Source organism: Melozone crissalis, unplaced genomic scaffold (assembly GCF_028551555.1).
Source record: "Melozone crissalis strain CALT ecotype California unplaced genomic scaffold, PUWL_Pcris_2 ptg000016l_1, whole genome shotgun sequence".
Classification (NCBI taxonomy): Eukaryota; Metazoa; Chordata; class Aves; order Passeriformes; family Passerellidae; genus Melozone; species Melozone crissalis.
This window is the reverse complement of record NW_026535794.1, coordinates 15,994,042-16,013,389: the sequence shown is the minus strand read 5'-3', so window position 1 is coordinate 16,013,389 and position 19,348 is coordinate 15,994,042. Positions and strand designations below refer to the sequence as shown.

The following is a 19,348-nucleotide window of genomic DNA, read 5'->3' as shown; positions in this document are numbered from 1 at the left end:
TTTTACTCAGACCTGGCTACTCAAATAGATATTTGCAGAATATCATGCACTGGAATCAGACACTTCATTCCTATTCTTGGTACTGGAGAACAAATATCCCACCAATTTACCACATAAAGCCATGGGGATGCAAACTGAAGTCAGTTTAGCTGTAGGCAGTGCAAGAGAGAGTTGAATTTCTTCCGGCACCCATCCCAGGGGATCTTGTGCTGGCAGTGACCCATCACAGAATTGAATGTGCTGTATGTTCCACAGCAGGTTTGCCTCTCCCAGGCTTCTCACTGGTGGTGAATATTAATGGTGTTTGTAATCTCATGATTTGGAATAAAAATAACTATATGTTAACCTTGAGTTAATAACACAGGGGTTTAGGCTGCATGTCCTACACAGCAGTTGGATGCAATGCTCAGCCTCCACCTGGAACAGGGATATAAACTTTCATTTCACATGTCCCGAAGTGGGAAATGTGGCATTCCCATCTGTTTACCACATTCCCAAAACATGGTGGGCACATCCAGGACAGTGGTGTGTGATGGGGCTGTGCTGTGGGGTGCTGGGCTGTGTTTGTGGGCTCTCCTGGGCAAGGCTCGTGCAGACAGCACACACCATGTGCAGGGTCTCAGCTGGGACACACAGCCCAAGGGCAGATGCTGAGCTGCTTGGCCCAGCTAAAATCCTGGCAAGTGAAGCAGCAAAGCAAACCCTGGAGAATTACAAGCAGATCCTGAGACACCTGAGGGTTCTGTGTCTCTCAGGGGAATTGGGCACAAGTGCCAACCAAGCTGGGGATCCAAAAGCAGCACCACACAGCTCTGTGCTTTGTGAGGACCAATCTTTAATTTGGTACTCAAGCCTGTACAGTCATATACTGTGCTGGAGGTAGTTTTTCTGCACAGAACTACAAGCCAAGGGATTTACAGAGCTCCAGTAGCTGCTCACTGCCAGATGTCTGTTATCTCATCACATACATATGCTCCACAATGGTGCTGGAGCTAATGCTCTCCTGCACTGCCACAGAGACGTGCCTGGTACCACCAGTTTGTGCTGACATAAATAACAACCTGTCCAAGCATCTCCCCTGCAAGTGCTGGGGGAAGGGGCAAGGACATGTGTTCCAGATGGAAATACAGCCAGGGGTTCTGCCCTTGGTGGCTTTGAGTTATGTAACTTCATCTCAATGCAACATGAGAGGAAGCAATTCCTCCACACAGCGCATCGTATTTGGCTGCCTGCTCACTTACTTTTTATGAATGTAGGAGGACTGGTTATAGGGATGATGACAAAACTACAGCAAAGCAGCTGAGACCCCAGTATAGCATAAAAATTAACCTGCGACGTGGCTCCTCCTTGACAGATGAGGTATGCTCACTCATCCCTGCCTTAAAGTTATGTAAATCTCTGACTTCAGAAGAATAAATTTTGGTTTACTCCCACACTGAATGAGTGGGAAATGCTAAAGCTGAATTTTGGATCAGTGGTACAGGTCTCAACTCTACAGGCTTTGAGGACTTTCAATTTAAAAACATCTTTTTGCTGTATATGAGGTCACCACAGAAAATGATGTGATCCACATATGCTTCCAGCTCATCTAGAAGGAACAAGTAAGGCCAGGCTGAAGATATATAGACAGAATGGGGATGAAAAACGAAATAATGTCTGCCCACAGAGGGACAAACTTGTGGCACCCTCCCAAATTGTGGGTGGTCTATTGTGCATTGCTCTAGTCAATGGGAACATTGCACTCATACATGCAAACCTAATTTGAAAAAACAGTATTTAAACAAACAATGAATGTATTGTAACCTCATAATTCATACCCACTGAACCTCAGCTCTGTACTCCAGTACATAGTAGTCTTCTCAAATCCTGCAATTTGATTTTAAAAAAGGAATGCTGTGGGTGTTGAGTTAGTGTAGAAGTACACAAGACCATTGATGACTCTGTTTTCATCTCCTGAGAGCATAAGGCAAGTAGGTGATTTATTTTTATTGGCACTGCTGGCAGATAAGCTGCCCCTATTACGGAGCTGTCATAGGCTGGGTGGGCTCTGGCTGTCAGTCAGAGCACACCCAGCAGAAAACCCAATTCAGAAATGACATCCTCCTCAAGGATGTGCTGTGGAGGGAGGCTGTGATCCCTGCTTCTCCCATGGCACTTGGAAATAGCCAGGAGTGTTCCAAGCCAACAAAGGACTTGGACTATTGTTGATGTTTGTAAATGTCATGGCACATCACGGGACATCGCAGCAGTGCTACAACTGAATGAAAAATGTTCCAATTCAAATTACAGCTAAACCCTGAGACTGAAAAATAGAAATCCTTTACAAAGATGCCAAGATCTGGTGCCACCAACCCCTTTTGCAGAGTGAGGCCACGAGGAGCAAGCTGGGGCATTTTCACTTGGCTGTTGCTCTCCCAGCTTCTACAAAAAGCTGTGATCACCTGGACTGTGGAATTAAGAAGACAAACTTCTGACGGATATTCCCACTCTTGACAAGTTGCAGCTAACTTATCCAGATCCTACCCTTTCCTTGAAGGAGACCTTGATTATCATGCAAATGACATTTTTACCCCATTCATCTGAGATCTCAGGAGAGAAAGGAATTTTTTAAATTAAAGATTGCTAGAGAGGTCTAACAAGTCAAAAGACCATGACTAAAAATGGATGATGAGGGCTGAATATCAGATTATATTAACAGCCCCCAGAATTGCTCCACAGCTTTAAATTTCTGTGCTGTGGATTTGTGTGTCTCCACAGAAATACTCACACTTCTTGGACAATAGCAGCCTACTCTGTACTCACTTCTACTGTAGAAACAAGGCAGCTCTCCTGCAGCTTCAAGGCCAACAACAAAGATATCCCAAACAATGGCAAATCACAGCTCCATATGCACATGCACATTCTTTGAGCAGGTCTGAAAGCATCTGCAGTTGGAGAGCAGAGTTACTCAGACTTTTGTGACTGAAAAATTTTCTTCCCAGAACTAGAATTTTGTCACTGTTTTTCTTTAAGTCCCTTGTTGCACAAAAAGTTTGCTTTTGATCAAGTATTTTGCAGTATATTTTAAAAAGACAGCTGTGATTTAGGTCTACAGTTTTTGAAAAACAAAATACCTTAAGAAATTTGAATGTCATTTGTCCATCTTTAGTACCAGGTGCATAACAATTCAAAAAATATCAAAGGGTATTCTTTATATTTTAGGGGTCTCTTCACCTTGTTTGTCCATCTCTCTTGTACCCCCAAAGGCTGGGTCCCTCCTGCCTTTCCTTCCTTACTGAACCAGATCACCAGAGTGGCCCCAGGACCTCAACACCACCATCAGTGGTGCACTCTGCATTTTGGAGAGGGATGAACATCCCCCTGTGCAGGGAGGAGCTGCACCCTGGGCCACCCATGGGACCTGATGGGACATCCAAGGTCAGACCCTCAGCCATGTGCTCTATCCAGGGCTGCTCCTGTGCTCCTTCTCCTCCCTGTCTCTCAGCCAGAGCTTTGCAAAGGTCTGAGTTTCCTCCAGCTGGCAGCTGGGCATGCTGCTTTCCTTGATGAAATCTGTTTGGAAACAGTGAAGATCTGAGGGCTCCCTCAGCCGGAAAATCAGATTTGGCTTACCTGAATGTCAGGTCAGCTGAGCCCGAGTTAATAAACAGCTGGGGATGAAGAGGGACAAAAGTGATGGAGAGGCTCCTGGGAGCCTGTCAGAGTGGTCTCCTGCAGGGTCTGGCCCTTGGGGCTGCCTCAGCTGCTGCCTTGAGCTCCCCTGCCCTGCCCTGGCAGCAGCCAGCGCTGGCCTGGCCAGGGGCAGCTGGTGCTGCTCAGAGCCAGCTCCTCGCGTGTCCCAAACCCACCGGGACTTCATGGCCTTGGAACACTTCTGCTACAGCAGAGCCACACACTGCCTGGTGCAGATGGACTGACAGCACAACGCCACAAGCCTCCTCTTGGTGGGAAATGCAGCTAAATAATCCAACCTGGTACTTGTCCCTGTCAGTCAGCAGGTCAGGCCCCACTGCTGCTGGGATCCCAGACTCTGGGAACAGGAAAATGGACTGTCCCAGGCTCACCATGCCTGCATCCCCAACCACATAGCTGAGGCCCTCTAAAAATGTCCATAGAGGTGGAACAAAGTGGATTATGTGAGAATTATTTCTATACAGTAGCTCTGAACATGCTGAGCTGCTTGAGGAGAGCGTTCCTGCTCTGTGTGCCCATCTCCCCTGTGAACCCCACACATCCCCTTTCCCTGGGCATGTCCTGCCCAGCATGGAACCTGAGCACCCCCACACTGAGCTCAGAGCTCCTTTCCAGGGTGGAAGGAAAAGGCAGACTCCTCCCCTGTGCCGTGGGTTGGTTCTAGGCCTGCTGGCACAGGCAGGGCTGTGCCCACACTGTCAGGAAGCTGTGCAGGGAAATATCTTGCTTTGGAAGAGGGGACCAAGATAAAATATGCAGAAAACTGCTGAAAATGTGACTCCTGGTTACCATGGCTGTAATCTTCCTCACAACACCTCTATGCTGCAGCTGAAAGAAAAATGGTTCAAGGCAGCCACAGGCTCTGCCACGGGGGTTTCATGGTCTTCAGTGTTGCAAGATCTCCAGGCATACACTGGTTATGACAGTGCCCCTTCCCACAGATGTTTTGGGGCCCTGGCATGCCTGGATTTGGACCCCTTCTCCTTCCAAGGCATGGGTGCCCCTAGAGCAGAGATCACCCCACTGCATCCTGCACCCCTCCTTTTGGGCCTCTCATCACAAAATGGACACGGTGGGAAGGCACTGCTGGAGGTCCTCTGGGGATTCAGATCACCAGCCCTTACCCTGTTTGCTCATCTCCTTCTAGTCAAAAATGAGATTATTCCCTTCAGCTGCCAGAGGCTGAAAATAAAAATGAGTCAGATCTGATTTTGTATCACTGCAGTCAGACTTTCTGTGCTGTGCAGGGGAAACAAAGAAAGGTGAAATCCCTGTAGGGATGGATTTGCAAAATTCTGCGGGAAATTGGTATTACAGATAATTGTTTCCTGCTGAAGGGATATAACAGAACTTTGCAGAAAAGCTGCCCTTTTCAGCAATATCCACTGCAGCGTACCCAGGCACAAAAGTCTGTCTCTAGCATGAATATGCTCCACTGCACATTTTCCTCCTGCACCTGAAATTGAGTACTGGTTAATTCCACTGGGATCTCCTTTAAAAGCGACATCATAGTGTAAATGATAAACCTATTAAATTACAAATGAGGTGAAATGGTGGGTGCTTTGGCCTCTGGAGCATCAAGACTTTGATTCTTAATGGTAACTGTTGAGACTTACTAGTTGAAAATGTGAAGAGAAAATTATTGACCATCAGAACAGAATCTCCACTCCTAGGCAGGTTCATGCTGCCAGAAGGCACTTTTTTCCTGTTTGACTGAGCATAAAAAAAGACAATTATGAGCAGTTTGTTCTTTGTATCTTATTCCCAGTATTTTGAGAGTATGTCCTTTTTTTCTCCCTGTTGAAGGTACCACGTTAAAATAAGTCAGCATTAATTTAAAAAAAAATGACAATTAAAGTAGTTCTAGCTTTCATCATTGTAAACAGTGATAGATATGCTTATATATATTTAGAAAAAAAATTATTTTTTCTCTAAGCCAAGACACCGCTGGTAGGCTACTCTGAGCTACAGTAGTGTTAATAGTGGATGGGAGAGTGGGTCCTCAGACAAGCTCCTCTTTATTCTTTCACTGATCACCAAAGCAGAATGATGGCACTTGCTGAAGCAGATAATGCCATCCATTGAACGAAGCCCTCTTGCTCAGCTCTCTCTGACAGCTCTAAATTTGAAGCAGCAGAATCTTTGACCAGACAAAAGAAAACTTCTGCTTATAATTATCACAGTAAGTCCAAAACCAAGAGCAGGGTGACTGTTTTATTAATAGTGTGCTTTGCTGCTCCCAACCTTTGCAAAATCTGTGTATCTGGCTCTCCAAAAATATTACTGCTTGGACCTATTTCATATGGATCGTGAAGGATAAAGACATTCCTGAAAGCTCGCTTGCCAGCTCTGCTGTTCTGCCAGCAGCAGTAACTTGAGAAGGAATCATGGCCCCTTTGAAATATGGATCACAGCAGGGCCAGAGGATGGGGCCCAGACAGACACACATGGAAGGGCAGATCTACAGGAGATTCATTTTCTGTCCCACAGTAGCTCTCATCTTCCCTCTTCTACTGCTCTGCAGTTTTCCTGCTGAGGACACATGTAGGCAGAGAAGACACCAAATTCCAAATCTTGTCCTTGAAATCTTTTCAGAAACATGCTTCCACATTGGGCTCTTCTCCTGGTTGTGGGAAGAGGTGCCAACTGCAGAAGGCTGGAGCAGGAAGTGGCTCAGGTCTCATGTTTTCCTTACACATCTCAGTAATAGCTTTTTGAAGAACTAGAGCACTTTTGCAGAACTGAAGGGTGCTGATGGCATCTGGTTTAACATGATAAACTTTTCTTGTCATCCCAAATTTACTGGCTAGCAGATCAGCTCATCTGTTGGATGGGTATAGTGGCTCCCTGACATCACCAGGAGTGAATGTGTTGCATCGATTAAGCCTTTTACAGCCCAGCTTGGATTTAGGTAAAGAGCAGTAACTGAAGGCCTTAATGAGGAAAACAGCCTGTGCATGTAGAGTTCTACCTGAGATTTATATTTGGAAAGTGCAAGTTTCTGTCACACAGAGCCCTAACTGCTTTATCAGACAAGAGGAGAAACCTGGCAAAGTGCAATGGCCTCAAGGCAAGACATGTGAATGTAGTCAAGATGTCAGAGCACCCAAACATAGTGCAGCAAGGGATGCTGCCATCCCAAATAACCAGTTCCCAGCACTGGGAACTCTGTGCCTCAGTTTGTCATCTACTCAGAGCTTTCTTGGAAGTAAGTGACTTTTTTAAGAGCAAGGGGAATAAGCTGCAGTAGGGGAGCAGCTATGCTCTTTCTCACTCCCTGTAAGTCACTGCAATTTATAACCAGTTTTCTGCAACTATTTCGAGCTCTATCTTGAGAAAAGAGGCACATGGACCCACATGCTCTGCAATGTAATAGAGGAGTTGGTTATTGGAGGTTTTTGTACCTTGTTAGGAATGCCTTTAAGCTATTCTTGTATAGATTTCTATTGATAGGTGGCAGTATCAGTGGATTTGAGCCTGGCATCCCATGACCCACCCAGTTTCCACACAAGGAGCAGATGCCAGACCTGACTCCACCATCCTCCATCAGGCACCAGTAGCAAGAACAGTGGAGTAGAAAAACCCCATTTTCTGTGAAAGGCATCTTCATCACCTCTACTGTGGAGTTAGAGACTGGGAGGAGGAGAGTGTTACATGGGGGAAATGTACTCAAGCCAGGCTAGTGGCTGCCTCCTCCTTCATCAGCATAAAATCACCTTTTTGCGGTTCTTTTCATGATCTTCTGTCTGCAAAGAGCCCCACAGTGGCTATATCAGCTGGAAAAACCAACATTAGCCACAGTTAGCCACAGTTTGAGCAAGAGCAGCTGTGGCTGCTGAATTCAGAGCTCTGGCACACCCACAGAGTGTCTGGGTATCCCAAACACAGCACCTCATCTGCAGGGCTGGACAGCACAGACACAGCAGGCAGGCTCTGGTGGCCAAGCCCAAAGATGACAGCACCTAGAGTCAACCTTCTGCAGAAGTCCAGGTTTTTGAAGAGGTTCAGGAAAGGGGCATACAAAGGGGGGAACCTAAATCCTTAGGCAGCTGTGAATCACTGTCTTGGATTTAGGCACCTAAGTGCTTTTTTGGACCTCATCCCAAACACTTCATTGAGTGAGTGTTGCATTAACAACAGCCCAGTCAGAGGATAAGCAGCAACAGAAATGCTCCAAGCTGCCATTTCAATGCATCCTAGAATGCAAACAAATGATGCTGCAGCAACAGCTGCACTGGGTTATGGTGTCATTGCCCCAGGCTGCTTCCTTCACTTGTACAAGGAATCTCCCCTCAGCAGAACTCCCTTCACTGCAAAACCTTCAGCCCAGTGCAGTCCAGAAACCCATCCAGGCTGGAACCACTGACTTGGTGTTGAAATGGGTGTGCAGGTCCCACTGTCCATAGATCTGACTCTGTTAGAGGGGGAGGTGGCAGGTAGAGAACAGCATCTTAAAGCAGAATTGTTAGTTCTGTAGGGATTTGTTTGCCTCTATTTGCAAATATGTGGGGTAAGGAGCCCACAAGTTTTGCAGCTCACTCTTCAGCTTCCCTTCTGAAATATGTAAATAAAATGGCTACTACATGATTAGTGGTGCTGCTCATGACCACTAAGTTCATGCTCAGTGGAAGGACAACAGAGGTTGATGGGAATAAAAAAAGATAGGGCTGTGTGTGCCATTTTTCACTTTAGGCAAGCATACTCTGACTTTGGAGGGTAGATGTTCAGGTGAACACTGCCTGCAGGGCACAACAAAAGATGGAGCTGAAGGAAGAAGATTCAGTTCTATTTTAACTTTCCCCTTGGAGTGGATGCAGCTTGACTTCTCTGATGTAGGCTGCCTGGCTGGAAGTTGCACATGCAGGGGAGGGTTTAATCTCCTTTCAAACAGCCCTTCATTCAGAGGCTGGCTGGCTGCTTTTCTCCCAGAGCACTCCAGAGCTTGAACAAAGGATCTCCTTCCAGGTTCAGATCTCTGTCAGGTGAAGGCAGAACTTATGAGGTCTCACATTAGACAGGGGAATGTGGGACCCCCAGAGCAGGGACTTGCCTGAGGGGGTGACTGGGTTTAGGCACAGCGACAATGCAATTAAAGAGTGTGTGTGGTGTAAATGTCCCACAGCACCCTGGTCTTTAAACAGCCTGTCTCCTCTGAGGGATGCCCGCATGATGCTTCTGTATCACAGTGCTACAATATGCCCAAATGGCAGGGGTGAAGCTTGATCCAGGGAAGGAAAGGATATGATAAAAAAGGCTTCAGTGGTGTCTGTTTCTCAATATGGTGAGGTAGAGGTGTAATTTCCACAGATGAGTCTGGAAGTCCTTTAGGGAATTTGGGGCTGCATAAATTGTGCATAAGGTGACCTCAGAACAAACCCTCCTCGTAAAATGCACATGGATGCCTTTTGATTAATCTGAATGAGGCTTTGCTAAAAATAATCTTCTATTATTTTGGTGCTTAGGTCCATTTTCTCTCTGGGGAAGGAAGGAAGGAAGGAAGGAAGGAAGGAAGGAAGGAAGGAAGGAAGGAAGGAAGGAAATAGAACAATTCACAGCTTGATCAGGAAAGTCTTCTGGTAAAAGCCTGCATTTCTCTATGTCTTCCAAGAAAGATTTCCTTGTAATATCAGTATAAACTTCAACAACATAACTAACAGATTTCAATGACTTTCAAATCCAAATGAAGCCCGGTACACGCTGACATTCTGTGCTGCAATCCTTTGCACAGCTGCTGTAACTTAAAAGGTTGTCAAGCAAAACTGTGTTTCTATAATGCTGCTCAGATAAGTTTTGGGTACCAGTACTTTTCCAAAAAAACATCTCCTTTCCTATCTCTTCAAAAAGCAATTCCAGTGGAGAGCAGATAAGAAATGGGAATGACATAAGTATCTGCAGAAATGCATGTAAAAGAATAAGAGAGTAAATAAGAGTTAAATTCAAGACTAAAATACACATGCACAGAACAAGTTTATTACTGTGGGGCTGAAACATATCCCCACTCACTGTGCTAAACCTGTCTGCAGGCAGGTAGAAAGGAAGGGAAGCAGCTTGGAAAGCTGACTCTGTACAGCAGGGATGCTCTGCACAGCTGTATTTTTCTTTTTCTGGTTTTCCGCATGAAGCAGAGGTGGGTCTGTACCACCCCCACAGATAACAGGACACTCCCTGTGTGATTTCATAGCGTAGCCAGGCATTTGGAAAAGATTTCTCTATGAAGAATGAATTTGAGTCATAATCCTTTGACCCCTGGCCCATCCGAGACGGCCGGGACCTGTCGCTGCTCCCCGATAACGATTTCCGCGGCGTGAGCTGTGCTGGGGCGGGGGCACGTCCCTGGCCTCCCTCCAGAGCCTGGGATCTGTGCAATCTCCAGTGTCAAGATGTGTTTGGATACGGGAAGCCGTGACAGTGCTCTGTATCAGATAGATAACAGGAGCAGCCCCTCGCTCCAGGAGACAGACGCCTGGTGCTGGGTGCTGAGCGGCCGCGGCCCGTCCCTCTGGGGCTCTGCCTGCTCTTTAACCCTGCAGGACAGTCACGGCTTCAAGGGGCTGTGTCTTGGAGGATAAACATAGCTTTCCTGGTTCCAAAATTACAAGTCATTCTCCCATTTTTTTCTTTAACTGAGGAAGACTGTAATTTCAGCTTTTTGGGTGAGGCTCTCTGTGGGAATGCGCTGACATGAAGGGGTCTTGCAAACTCTTGTTGAACTTTTTGAGTGCTCCCATTACAAACAAGCCTTTCTTCACTCTCTGCCCTTGCTACTGTGCTCAGATTCTCTTATTTAAAAAACCCAAACTACCTACTGGAGATAGCTTTCTTCCCTTGATCTCATAAAAGCAGCTCATGTAGATCCACTGGAGGGAGGCAGTATTTCAGAAAGGGCAGTGCTGCCTTTTGAAACTTAAGATTTGAAAACTTATATTACCACAGCTAAAAGCTGAAATTGGTCAAATAGCTATTAATTCAGTTCTTATAGACTAATAGAAACTATGACACAAAGCATTGATAAAAAGAGAGTTTTTACTTGTGTATTAAAACACAATTTCAAGGATGCTCTCCTTTTCCTGGGAGAATCTGCACTCCCCAGGGAAGAGCTGCCTGCAGAGGCTCCACCATGACTGGTGCCCAAAGTACGGCAGTGCTGGGGGAAGGAAGTCACTCACAGTGTTTATCTCCAGCCTCCTGGGGCCAAGCAGGAGGATTGTCATGGCAGTGGCAGCCCCACAGCCCATGGCCACTGATCCAGCTGCCCCTGCTGCTGCAAGCCCTTGCCAGCTGCACACAGGACCCTCAGCACCCTGAGCCCCTCTGTATGGCAGTGAGTGGGCCTGGGAGAAGGGAGTAACCTCCTCCAGGGCAGCTTTCCTTTATCTTCCCAATAATCACAGTCTGACCAAAGTTTTGAAGACTAAACCCTTTCCAGACTCTATTTCTTGATATTTGCTGCTGTAGCTCTAGGTTATTCTGCCATCAGTATATATTTTCCTTTGTTTCTAATAAAACCCAGGGCTTTAGTTGCCTCTTAATAGCAGTGATTTCACAGCCTAGATGTATCAGTGTAAATAAATAAGAATGATTTTATCTGTACTGCATTTGCCATTTCCAACTTATTGTTTATACATATATGTTCAGGAAAGGGAGGAGACATTCCCAAAAGGCCTCTCTGGTTTCTACATTACTTCACACACCTTTATCATTCTGGCCCTTGTGCTTCTCTTCCCCCAGGTTCTCCACTGTTTCAGAGTTTACTCTCCCAAATAAAGACCTGGTCAGCACCCATTATGTATTTGCAAGTTAAATTATCTGGACTAGTAAGAATATGATTGCAGCTGTTTTGAAGATGAAGTTGACTCTTTTCTTTTTTTCCCAAGTAAATTTGAAATTTATTTAATGAAAAAGGCAAAGAATTTTTAGCTAAAGCCTGTGGGTAACCTCAGTTTATTTTCAGTCTTCACTGTAACCCCAACAGGTCAGTATCTGATCTTGACACAGTAAATCTGGAGTCACAGCAGGATGGTACTGAGCTGTAGCCATATGTTTGATGGAAGGACAGGGTGGAACCCACTGCTTGACTAGACTTACACTGGACATCAGGCATGACCTGGTGGCTGCTGAGCACTCACAACTAAATGTGAGGGCAGCATTTCCACAGACATCATCAACATGTGCTAACTCATGAGTTCTGACCAAAGGCTGCTCTTCTTTCAGCTTTTTTGAAGTCTGTTTTCCTTATGCTGCAGTCTGCACAATGACGTTAATGAGATCCACAGCTCCTACTAATTTATTGTTATTACAGAAATCAAGCTAAAACCTGTACCTGCAAAAAGACCTTTTCCCAGCTGCACATGTCTCACTTCCCACTGTCTGTGAGTCTTCCCTCCTCATCAAGTGAAGCTCACATCTCTTGCAGGAATGCCAATGTGGCAGTCACAGCTGAGCCTCCATGTGTAGCTTCATGGAGATGGATGGAGCTGCCATAACATCTGCATTGTACCACTCTGTACCCTGGTACATAATGCATATACTATCAAGTCTACAGTACATTGTTAAGGAAATGCAGGAATTAGTCTTCTCTGAAGTAGAAAGCATTCAAATTTTAAGCTAAGAAAAGTAGGATAGATCCAACACCAACATGCCTTGCTACTGGATAATTTTTCTCCTTTTATCTTCCCCTACCTTTGGGGGATGACTCTTCCTCCCCTCATCACCTTGCTGAGAGGCCACCTGGAGCTTCTAATCCTTCTCAAGAGCTTTTCAGCTGAATGACTGTACAAATATTTCAGTCAAGAAACACCCCTGAAAAACAAGGCTTAGCTGTTCTGCTCCCCAGCTGGGTGACAGGGGTAATTACTGTGATAACTTCCCATTTCTCTTGGGTGTTATGATGAGAAACTCATTAGTTATTTTCTGAGTACCCTGAGCCAAGTCCTTGAATGAAAGAGCTGTAAGGATTGTTTTAACAATATTTAGCACTTCAAAAGTTTTGGAAGCACTACCTAATTTTCCCAAATGTAAACCAGCTAAATTCTGCAGGGCAATTTGTGTGCCACACCCCTCAGCCCTTTCGTCAGTCTTCACAATGTTCAGGAACTCACACTCATATGGGTGTACGTTTCCTCAGTGTTAACTAGTCTTTTATTTTTAGCTTTTTCCCCCCCATTTTTTCCTCCTTCCAGCACACTTTCATGTGTCATACTTTAGGACTTCAAGGTACATCTGACAGACCTGATAGCTTAGTCCTTACACTTAAAGGAAAATACTCTCCATGACTGCACTATTTCTGCTCCCCAGCAGGCAGTGGCCCAACACTTTGCACAGACAGCAAATGCTGTGAATTAAATAATCTTTGCAGAATGGTCACTGCCTGACATCATGAACTATTTCCCTCTATTCAATACATACCCACTCCTCCTTCTCTTTTGGGATGCCTAGGAAGCAATAAAGCAGTTCAAGAAAAGGATCCCTGAATACCAAGTCAAAATACAGCTAAAAAAGCACCAGAGGACTGTCAAATGAAAATCACCCTTTTTCCACAGCAATGCTTAGTGTTTCCCTTGATGTAGCAATAAAATATCTGAAGTTTCTCTGTTCCAAGCTGAAAGGAGGTGCCAATTGTATAAACAAGTGATTACTGTCAGGATGGGAAATGTGATTTTTTTCTTGCACAAAGGTAATAGCTATTTTGGTTTTGACTAGCAGCTGTTCTAAGTAAGTTTAATATCTTATGGCTGTAACATGCCATATAGGATGGACAAGAGGAAAAAATAACCAGGGGTTTAATAGCACATCTGTGGCTAGTTAGTTATGGTAAACTTCAGGTATGTGGTGATTTCAGCATATGTTCCTAAATATTTTCCCAGCAACTGGATCTAAGACAAAACCTGTTACAGTCTTTTGGGGAGTAATTAGTGCACCTAATCACTTCAAACCCTACCAAATTATGAAAAAGTATGTTTGATTTCACTGTAAAAAGCACTGATGAATGATCACCTCCAGAAATGAGGCTCCAAGCCCACGACAAGTTCTGTAGCAATGGCAGGAAAGTTCCGATCCTGAGCAGCGACACTGCTGATGGGACATAAAACGTAAATATAAAACCTCCCAGTCAGGGAGTTTTTGTGGCCAGGGAGAATTATAAAGGCATAAAACAGCAATAACTTGCATCGAGCAGAGCACAACTTCCCATTCACTTGGCACAGTGATGACACGCTGCAGTGCTGTTGCTGAAGAGTTGGCTGGTGTGCAGCATGTCTCTGTGTTTTTCCTTTTCCCTTCCCTCTAAATTAATTCATCTGTATTTCCCCCATCTGGCCTGTCTTGCTCATGTTTGTGTGTTTCTGTTTTCCACAATTTCTGTCCACAATGGCCACTTGCAGGCCAGACTTGCAGGCGCTGCTCCTCATCTCCTCAGGAGCCAAGTCCTGGTGCTCCCTGCTTGCCCAGGCACGCAGACCTGCTCTGCCATGTCCCACAGGATCCTGATCTGAGCCTGCCTGCTGTGACACAGGGATGCTCTGCTGCCTGCTGGGTCCATGCAGCCCCGCTGTGCTCCTGTCCAGGTACCCAGCTTTGCACACACAGCCATCAGCAGCTTCTGATCCGTGGTTTCTTTGCCCTTCTCCTTGCAGGGGGACAATAATGGTTCTCTCCTCTGTTGCCCCATTGAGTCACCCTGCCCCATCACACTGAATTTACCCACCTCAGGAGTCCTACATGGCAGGACAGTGAGTGGCTTTACTGCTCTTTTCTCTTCTGCAAACTCCATTTGTATGCGTCTCTCTCAGCCACATTTAGTTCTTTTAGCCTTTTAAGGATGAAGCTCTAAGCTCAAAAATGTCTGACTATGGTCTGCTTCTCTGGAAAGAGCCAAGAGAGGGAGATCTCCTCAGGCAGCTGCAGGACTGTGGCCTTTGCAGGGGAGCAATGCTCCATCAGTTATGCACATTCACCATCAAAAGGCAGAATTCTCTCCTGCCTCCTCTGCTTTCCTCATCTTTGCCCTTCTGGCAGTCACAGTCTGCACTGCAGTAGCAACCTGAGACCACAACCCCACTGATCCGAGCACCGGGCAAAGGCACAGCAAGAAGCAACATCTGCCCAAAGAACTCGCTCTCTAACAGGCAGAGGGCAAGGGGATGCAGGAGCAAAGGGACTCCCTGGAAGCTGCACTGGTGCTGAGAAGCTCAGCCCTCAGACTTCCCAAATCACAGACTGTGTTACACCAACCCTCTGGGCAATCCCCCTTGGACATTACTTGGGGCTGCCAGCGATCATTTGTTGTTAATTGTGAATCCAGCCCAAGGCATCCCTCCTATTGTCCTCAAAATCATGTTTGCTTTCTGGTGTCTGACTGTGGAGTATGTTCAGCTCACGTTTTCAGTTTTTTCTCTGTAACAGGAGACCTAGAAGCATGGGCAGTGATTTCTTTTTTTAGGATCTTTTCCTCTGTTTTTCTAACTTCAAGGTCCTTTGACTTCACTTGGGGGAAATCTTCAGTGACTGCAGGACTCCAGACAAACCTGCAGGAGTGCCTCTTTCCAAGGGCTGCACCTCCCTTTGCAGCCCACAAAGTGTTCTCAGAGGAGATGTAGCAAAAATTAATCCCAGGTGCAGAGAGGCAGGTCTGAGATTGCTGTCCTCTGTGCTTTTGTCATGATCTCTACAGGCTGTGACCTCATGACGACAAAAATGTCACTCTGACAATGTTCAGCAAATGGTCCAATGGAATGGTCCAGCCTGTTCCCCCTCCCCACTTCCCATCCCCTAAATCCAGGGCCAAAGCAGCTTTCCCAACAGAGAGCTGTGACCTGCTCTGTGTGGCACACCATGACCACCCAGCCAGAGCAAAAGTTTTGTCTTGAGAAGCAGGGATTTAAACAGGACTGTCTTCTACAACCAAGGAGAACAAACAGCTCAGAGCTGCAGCCATGCAGACGAGAAAATAATTCTGGAAATTTTTTCTAACACAGAGGAGACAAGTATTTTATAAACCCAGTACTCCCAATTTGCCTGTCAGTCAAGATATTCAAATAATGAACTGGGAACTGTGGCAGCACGGCTTCCTTGATGAAAAACCTTGCTATTGTCACATCCACATGAAGCTGCTCTGTGACAAAACTTAAACCTTCTACTGACTGACTACTGTGTCAGCTACAAGAATTCACCACAGGAAAATACAGGAGTTTCCCAACCAGCAAAGCCACAAAGAACTTCACAGGTACCCTGCAGGGACAGGGTGCCAGGGGTCTGCTCAAGGTCCCCCTGCTGCTGGTGGCATTGTCTTTGGTGACTGCACCACGTGTCAGCAGCTGCAGGCTCACACCGCCACTGCTGGAAGACAAAAGGAGATGTCCATAGAAAAGCAGGTCAATGACAATAACTCCCAGAGCCCTGGGAAACCGGGGCACGGGAAACCTGTATTCAGTTCTGGGCTCTCCTGCAGACTTGTGCCGTGACCTTGGACTCATCATGTAACTTTACTGCCCTTGTTTTCTCACTATTAACTAGAGCACATACTGGATAGGACTCAATTTATGAACATGTGTAAGAGCGCTTTGATAGCCTGGGGTAAAAGTCAATTAAGACAGGGCAAGCAGTTGATGGGCCCAGCCAATTACTAAAGTAAATGATTCACAAACATATTCTTTTTTTAAGAGTGTCATTAAACCAAAAGAGATTTGCAAATTATTCACCTGTTTCTAGAGGCTGAATAGATCATGGGAGGGGAAAGGTGGGGAAGCAGTGCTTCAAAAACGTTTGAAAACCATGTTGAAGAGAAGCCCTTTGGGTGTATAGCCAGGTGCCAGCAGGAACAGCAAGTTTTGGAAAGATCTGCTCACGTCCCTCTCCATCCTTAACACACCCGTCTTCCCTTCTGCAGATTTTCCCTGTGCTAAGAAAGTTGATGAAAGCTGAGCCGTGAGTTGTGCTCATCTGTGGAGAGAGGGGGAAGGGGTGCAGGAGCTGCCCGCCCAACTGCCCGCAGCAATCACACCAACACGCCGCCTCCCGCAGCGCCCGCTGCCCGCGCCGCCCCCCGGGCGGGCCGGGCCGCGGGGGACGGGCGGAGATCCGCGATCGTCCCTCCCTCTGTCCGTCCCTCCGTCCCTCGGTTCCTCCCTCCCGCTCCGCCCCGCCCCGGCCGCCGCGGGCTCGGCGCCTCCCGCAGCCGCTGAGCGCGGCGGCCCCGCGGGTCCTGCGCGGCGCCCGGAGCGGTGAGTGCCGGCCCGGGAGCGGGCGGGAGGGGAGGGGACGGGAAGGACAGGACGGGACGGGACGGGGCGGCAGCGCTCGGAGGTGTCCCGGAGCGGACGGCGGTGCGCGGCAGCGGGGGCGCATCCCTCGGGTTCCCATCCCTCGGGTTCCCATCGCTTGCACCTGCTCGTTCTTCTCTCCCCCCGTGGCCGCTTTCTGTGGCGGGGCTCCCTGCCGGCATCCCCCGGAGCTCGCCCCCAGCCGGGGTCCCAGGGAAGTTGGTCGGTGCCGCTCGCTGGAGCCGCTCCCTTCATTCACCGCCGGTCGCCGTGGTCCCCTGCGCCCGGGACCGCGGCTCCGGCTGCGGCTCGGTGCCGGCTCTCACCGACCCCAGAGGATGTGGCACCAGGGTCTGAAACACCGAGTGCCGTCCCTCCTGGTGTTTATCTGTACTCCGGTGTTTACACAGTAGTTAAATGGCTCTTTGGGTTATTTTACTTTCTGGTGGTTGTTTTAAGCCATGTCCTATTGCAAAGGAGACAAGACCTCAGCTGTTCTGTCAGAAGGAGATCTGTGCTGCTATGTCATTTCATAATTGCCTCAGAATTGCAAATCATGGCCTTAGTCTGCCACTGGATCTGTGCCAAAAGACTCTTGCATCTGTTAAGGATGGGTGGTTGTTTGGGTTCTTTTCCCTTTTTTTTTTTTTTACTTTTTTTTTTTTTTTTTTTGGTCAAGGGTTGAGAATAATGGCTTTTTATTGGCATGGTCTCTACACGTTAAGTTACTCCAGCCCCTGTCTTTAAGTGAACACACGATCTAACTTTTCTAAGTAGTCAGTCTGATTCACAGAGTCAAGACATTAAATCTTGGCTAGTGACAATGAGAATTGTGTCCTGCTGAAAAGCATTCAGCTGCACTTCTTTGCGTGAGCTGAGGCAGTTTCTCATTGTTACTTCAGAAGTTCCGATTCTGCCCAGAATGGCTGTTGCTTTTTGTGGGTAACAGACACATGGAAAATAGCAACCTTCCGGCTTCAAACTAAACAATATCAGATTAATGACAGCGAAGAGCTCTACAGATCAGAGATGCGGTCACTTGCAGAGCCTTAATTTGTGCCAGCACTTGGTTTGTAATCACTGAGGCTAGATCTGCTCTACCCTGCTATGCTGTGCAGTTCTACCACTCACCATGGTACCACTTGGAGGAGAAAGTGTGGTCCTGCCAGCTATTCCCTTTTCCAAGGATGCTTTGGGCAGCAGGAGGAAGTTGAGGCAGACTGCTGCCGTGGGATAGAGAAGCTGGGCATGGCTGTGCCGCTCAAGGCAGGATCATCTCTAAGCTGCACCATCAGGGCACGTTAGAATACCAACTAAAACACCAATTTAGTCTGTAATTTCAAAGGCTGGGCCCTTCTGCATCCTTCCTTCCTATGGTGATGTTAAGTGTTTCTCCACACTGCAACATGCCTTTGCCAGCTCTTGGAAAAGACGGATCTTTCAGGGTCTGCCAGGCTGTGTGTATCAACTGGCATGTTACAGTACGATATTGTTCTTTAGATGCATAACTTCACTGGCCTCTTATGACCTAAAAAGCACACAGAAAATAAACAAGGGCATATTGTTCAGTGGGAAGGATGCAGAAAGTTCTTCCACGTTAGCTGTTAGTTAGGGAAACACGACTTTTAAGTGTTTCTCCTGATTGTCAGAAGAATGACATGGCACATGTGAGCTTGTTTTTTGCCAAGCAAGCTCTACTTGGAAGGTGAGGCATTTCTGAACTTCTTGGTCACCTTGGAACTAGTTATGAGTGCATAGCAAAGTCCTGCCCAAATCTTCTCCTCTAATTAATTTGGCCAGAGGCCATCCTAATTAACCTTGAGGGAGTTCAGGGGTGGGAGAGCTTGGTATGAAACAATTGTTCTCTTGTAATTTGCCGTTCACAATGTGTTGACCAAGCTACGAGCTACATCTCTAAAGTCTCTGGGTCTCTTGCTGAAGCCATTACACCAGTTTATTTGTTTTTTAACAGATGTTGTTTTCCAATCCTTGAGTGGAAGGGTTATCTTGCTTTCTGCAATCTTGTTATTGTGCTTTGTTGCAAGGGCAAGTGAGCTTGGGCTTGCTGGGGAAACTTACTCACCAGTTCCAGCTGAGAAGGAAGGGGTTGGTCAGGCTTTCAGCAGTCCTGATGCGATTGTTAAGGTCTCTGTGTGAACTGATGGCATCTTTTCACATCTACCTAGAAATAACCCTCAGTTCCTCTGGTACTGGCAGTGCCTGCAGGGAAGGCAAAGCCGCAGGAGCCTCTTTGCCCAAGAGTATTACAGTTAGGATATTAATGGAATTTGTCAGCCATAACTTGGACTGTCTCAAATGGTGAGGCAAGGGAAAAAAATCTGAGATAGTTGAAAAAAGGAAAAAAAAAGTTAAAGGCTAGGTTCTGCTTTTTGAAAATG

General features: G+C 46.7%; 1 protein-coding gene across 3 annotated transcripts in view; it reads left to right on the top strand.

Moving 5' to 3' along the window:
* Nucleotides 1-19,348, top strand: part of JCAD (junctional cadherin 5 associated) — a 60,357-nt gene that overhangs the window by 13,842 nt on the left and 27,167 nt on the right. The window contains exon 1 of one of the 3 annotated variants that reach the window (XM_054273439.1): nt 16,848-16,910. The exons of the other annotated variants lie outside the window; for them this stretch is intronic. The gene's annotated coding sequence lies outside the window, so the exon portion shown is untranslated. Of the gene's footprint in view, nt 1-16,847; nt 16,911-19,348 lie in introns of those variants that run through there. 3 annotated transcript variants of the gene reach the window in all.